Below are 5,642 nucleotides of genomic sequence, written 5' to 3'. Positions count from 1 at the left end.
CGCTGAGGGGAGCAGCGGGCGGGTCAGGAGAGGTCTGCCACGCCATGTGGTCACCTCTGGGGCAGGCGGGAATTGAACTCATGTGTAAGTGGCTTTAGTTTCTCAGTGCAGTGCTTTAACCCGCTGCGCCACCAGGGAGGGCCCACAACCAGCTTTCTTATATTCTCTTTGTTTCTCTCTGTCACTGATTGCTCTTATTTCAATAATACCTATTTTTAAAGATCACAACAATTGTTTTTGAAAAGGCTCATGCTTCATTTAATTTTAAAATGACCCATAACGAAAAAGTACTATTTGAAAGATTGTCCTCTTCTCAGAAATAATTTTCTTTTTTAAAAATATGAACATTAGGCTAGTAATATGTTGTGGTTACTTCTTTGAGGAAATCAAATAAGTATATGTTTGCTAATCTGATTGTGCAATAAGTAATATTTAAAATTGAAAGATAATTTTGCTTTTTCTTGGCAGTTTATTTATTCGATAGCTGGAATGTAATAATGAAGAAAAGTATGTTCTTACCATGCAAGTTATAACCACATGTCAAAGTTAAAAGATAAGTGGACTTATAAACCAAGTATTTATTTGTTTATGCATACAAGAACTGGGGTGTAGGCTATAGATGCATGAAAGGAGTCACCAGAGACAAAGTGGGGAGCAAAACAGGCAGATTGGCTGAAATACAGTGCTGAAGGGGAGCAGTGTAAGACAGAAGAGGTCTGCTGTGCCATGAGGGTCAGCTCCCTGGCCATGCATTGAACTCAGGCCACAGTGAAGGGCCTTTGTGGTGATAGCCCTGAGACTTACCCCTAGGTACCCAGGAAGGCCCCATAAACCAAAATTTTAGTTTTTAACTAAAATTATTTTTAAATTGGTCAGTGATTTTTTTGCCAAACTATAATTGTAAGAAATAATAATTATAGTGATGAGAAATTTCAGTGATAGTCCCAAGCCATACTGAGGAAGGCTAAAATTAAAATATCATATATTTGTATGTGTGTGTTCCAAATGTGAAGACGTAAATTCCTTCATTCCCTAAAACATAAAGTGCAGTGTTTTTGAGCTCATGACTTACATTTAGGTGCCAGTTTATTCATCTTAATTCATCTTAACTGAATTATTTTAAGGAAATCACAGTTTAACTTAAGCCTCAGTTTACTACAGGTAAAACAGGGATAATATCGATTATTGTTAAAATGAAGTGATATGCTGCTGGAAATAATATCTCACAAATAAATATTGAAAAGAGAGAACAATATTTATAAGGCTACAGTCATCTTCAAATAGTACATACTTTTTCAAGCATTATGTCTTCCTCTAATGTCCCTTTTATGGTTAACTGAACAATTCAAAAACACCCCAAAGTGCAGAATTCTTCCTATTGCTGTTCTATTAACTTCAGTGGAGCATTAGCAGACAGTGGCAGAACAACGCAGGCAAAGGGCCAGAAAAGAGATGGCTGACCCTCCAAATTAATTTCAGATGATCCTATCTCCACTGTGTATTTTTGAAAAGCAATCTTAGTACCCTGGCATTAGGCCTTGCTAATCACCTTTGCTAATTTGATGTTTCTTTTGAAACAAATGTAACCTCTTAAAAACCTGCCAAAGAAATTTACCAAGCATAATGAAATATAGTGTAAAAATATTAAATGTGAAATCATATTTTGCATTTCAGTGTGAAAGCTAACAAATAAAATAACACATTATACATTAAAATTCAATAAGACTTCCAATCCTGCTCCATTAATTTTATTTATTTGACAAGATGCAATCTGTTTTTGTAATGAGCAACATGTAAGGATGATTATGTAGGTTGAAATATCACACAATTAATAGAGTATATTAGTCCTTTGCACATAAATATCAATCTATCATCTATCTACAGATGATCTATGATGCTCAAACTGTTTTCCAAGTGCCTGTGCATTTTCCTTCCTGAATAATTCACTGGCAGATTCAAATCAGTGAATTCAAATTAGAATTAATAATATTTTTGTCCTCAACCTTGCCCTTCTCCTGATACTTTTAATCCTAATGATGCCATCCTTCAATATCTAGGAACTTCTGATTATTTTCAAGGAGTGCCTATTGGATCTCTAATGTACCAACCCATTCTTTACATTCTCACTACCATTGCCCTAGCTCGGTTCCATACTGTACCTAATGTAGGCCAAGACAAAAGTTACTCTTATCTTAAGAGTGTGGAGGAGATTCCTCCCAGCGTGAATCCACTCATATGGTGGAAAACAGAATAACATCCTCCAAAGATGACCGGGCAGCCCTCATCCCCTGAAAGTGCAAATGTCATCTTACAGGGCAAAAGTAGACTTTGCAGGCCCTCCTGGATGGATTAGGACGTAGCACTGCAAGCTCATGGCAGCCACTTCAGTGTGAGTTGGACCTCCTGCCCCGGAGGTGATTCACATGACACAGCAGACCTCTCCTGTCTTGCCCACTGCTCTCCTCAGCAGTGTACTTCATTGATCTGCCTGTTCCCCAATTTGTCTCTGGTGAAGCCTCACACTACCCATGGCACCTCTGACTTATACTCTAGTTTTGTATGAATAAATAAATAAATCTTAAAAAAAAGAAAAGTAGACTTTGCAGATGTGATTAAAGACCTAGGACCTTGAGATGGAGGATTATCATGCATTATTAAGCTGGGGCCAATCTAATCACATACTTTTAAAATCATCTTCACTTTTTGATATTCGAATTGGCTTTCACATTTGAAGCTTTCCTCATATGAGCAGAGGATAATAACTAAGTCAGAGGGGTCAGAGGATGTAATATTTCTACCTTTGAGATCAGAGGGTGGAGCCATGAGAAAAAACAAACAAATGACCTGTAGAAGTGAAGAAACATACTAAAAGGCCAGGGAGACACTCTCCCTTACTCCACCCAGAAGGAATACATCAACAACCCCGCTGACACTGATTTTAGTCCAGTGAATCTGGCCTACAGATCTGTTAGATAATAAATTTGGGGTTTTGTTAAGCCATTAAATTTGTGGCAATTTGCTATGGCTGCATAGGAAAATTAATATGTGGGCTAGGTTAGTCAATTTAAGGCATATCTGATCATCCCTAGTGCTTTATTCCAACTTAAGACTTCTCGAAGCAAGCTTTGTATGCCAAAAATCAAGTAATTTGACTTTTACGTATAAATGATTGTAAAATATCACTGAAGTTATTTTCCACTCTTTTTCATCACCATTCCACACCTAAGGAACACCTATTAGCTATTACCCAGATCAGTCCTTAACTTTCCCACCCCTGTGATTCTGCATTTATCTTTTGTCTGCACTGTCCTTTCTCATCATCTTCACTTTTTGATATTCGAATTGGCTTTCACATTTGAAATCCACTTTCATTTTCCCCAAGTTTGCTAGTTAGAAATTAACCTTTATTCTCTTCTGTGCTTTTTAAAAAACTCATTGTTTATGTCTGAATTTGCTTTAGTCCCTTCTACCTCTTTTGCAGAACTGTTGCTTTGTCCTTATTAAGTCTATGAGCTTTTCAAGAAAGGAACCTTGACTTTTATCTTCAAATCCTAAAGTGCTGAGTTCAAGTCATTTACTTAATAAGTATAAATGAAGTACCATTTTTTGTTGTTGTTGGGCAAAAAGAATAATCAACTCGTGAATAAATAAGTGTAGAAAACTCACTCATTGATATATTCTCACCTCAAACTGTTAAAAAAAAGACCTAGGAAAACATATCTAAGCTGCTTATATGAAACACTTTATATGAAACACTTTTTAAATCACTAATTGCATTAAATTTTCCTTTTAGAACTAAATAATAAGTGTCATATTGTTAAAAGACAGTCATAATAAAAATCTTTTGATAGAACAATTCATCTGGGTCTCTCTATAATGCACAATGCAATAAACATTGTAGATAATCTTAGACTATGAGCATTCTTGTAGTCTAAACAATTCCCCTATGGTTGATACAATTCTTTTAAGGATATTCCAAAGTTTTCTTCTCCATTCTCTGATTTGCTTGTTTTTCCATATTTTGAAAATGACAATTTTGTTTTCCCTAAACAATGTCATCCCAGAGCCTTAGGCAGACAAAATGAGACAAATGTGCCAAACATATGGATGACAGAGGAATTATTTTTCCCAGAAATGATAACCACATGAAAGTCCTCAAAATGTCCTCCTGGGCTTTGGGACTTTTTAGCCAAAGAAAATTCAAATTATATGGGTTGAAGTGGGAGTCATATAAAAAGAAAAGGGATAAGGGAATTGGTTTAATATTTCTAGAAAAGAGACTCATCTTTTGACATGTAAAATATCTTCATTATTCCTAGAGTATTGATCTACTTCTGAACTGTCACTTTTGGATACTGGTAATTCTAAGGAAAATAAAATTGCTGTTGTTGAAATTAACACAATTCTGAGACATAAGGGAGTAGTAATTAAACTATGTTGAGGACATCATTTACTGACTGCCTCATTTGCCAGGAGTTTAGACAAGAAATTGAAGATACCAAAGTTAATAGTGTTAATTTTGCTATTAATTAAGCTTCTTGTTCTCAAGAAGCTTTAGCTCTAAGCAAATATAGTTGGTTAATAAATGAAGGGCTAGTTGGATTGAATGATTTGCTTTCAGTGATTTGAATTTTGGTGAGTTTTTCTGCTACAAACTTTGAAGAATTTCTGAGAACTGAGAATATGGTAGTAGGTATACATAAATTATTTTAATTAAGTAAGCTAACGAATGTGACATATTTTCACAAGATAGATTTTTTTAGTCTAATGAAGAAACATCTTGACCACTTTCTGGATGAGGTGATACTTAATAACCAGTCAAACACAGGACATATATAATAAAAGAAGAGTGGAAGGAAGGGAGGGAGGGAGGAAGGAAGGGACACTTTTGAGGAACTGTAAGTAGGTTTGGGAAAAAATGCCTGAAATATATTGTGAATGGTGAGACATAAAGGAGAGAAAAACAGACAGACTACAAAAGCTCTCATGCTCTCTTCCCACATCTTTTGTCTTGATAATCCTGTGAAAACTAAAGAGAAAAGGCTGAAATACCAATAGGATTTACGTAAAACAAAAATGTGAGAAGGGACATTTTTATATTTAGATTCAATTGCATAGTGGTGAAGATAGGATAGTTTTGATGAGTTTTCTGAGCCCCCCACAGGAACATGACTAGATTGCTCAATGTAATGGATGAATTGGACTGGAGAAGGGAGCAGCAGGGGGGACTCTTGGACAATAACAAAGATTCCTGCAAAAAAATCACAAGGCAGTGACAAGAAAGATGGAAATAAATGTGGAAAATATAATGGAAGTGGAATTAGCATAGTTTTAAGACCATTGGTCATGGAGAGGAAGAAATTACAGATGCCTGAGTGATCTCTAACCTGAGAAACCAGGAACCTGCCAATGGCATTAAACAATATTAACCTAAGTGTAAGTAGCACAGGGTCTACTGTGGACACTTAAGAGGAAAGCTTGATGTATTATATTAATTTGGACATATTAGCCCAGAATCATCAGGAGAAGCTTAAAGTTATTCGGGAACTGAAAAATATATTTTTAGTAGGCTGCTTCATTTAAAATGCTTTCTAAAGTTGTGCCAATCGTGTAATTAATAAATAAAACATAACACATGGAAG

The sequence above is a fragment of the Condylura cristata genome, unplaced genomic scaffold, assembly GCF_000260355.1.
Source record: "Condylura cristata isolate star-nosed mole 26May11 unplaced genomic scaffold, ConCri1.0 scaffold00012, whole genome shotgun sequence".
In the NCBI taxonomy this organism is placed as follows: domain Eukaryota; kingdom Metazoa; phylum Chordata; class Mammalia; order Eulipotyphla; family Talpidae; genus Condylura; species Condylura cristata.
This window is presented reverse-complemented; position numbering follows the sequence as displayed.